Source organism: Sinocyclocheilus rhinocerous, unplaced genomic scaffold, assembly GCF_001515625.1.
Source record: "Sinocyclocheilus rhinocerous isolate Xijiao unplaced genomic scaffold, SAMN03320098_v1.1 scaffold15993, whole genome shotgun sequence".
NCBI classification, from domain to species: Eukaryota; Metazoa; Chordata; class Actinopteri; order Cypriniformes; family Cyprinidae; genus Sinocyclocheilus; species Sinocyclocheilus rhinocerous.
Genome location: NW_015661054.1, coordinates 1 through 207, shown reverse-complemented (window position 1 = coordinate 207; position 207 = coordinate 1).

Genomic DNA, 207 nt, shown 5'->3' with positions numbered 1-207 from the left:
TGGAGACACAGCTCGAGTTTCTCTTCATTATCGCATAAATCTTTCGCCTTTTACTAAAGATTTCCGTGGAGGGGAAATTTTTGCCAGTGATCTCTATTTTTGGAGGCTCTGATCACAGCAGAGCTACACTGGAATGTCAAAAAAAGAGTGAATTTGGCCGGTTGCCAACATGCGTTGGGAGGATGCGCAACTGGTCACCTTCTGTGT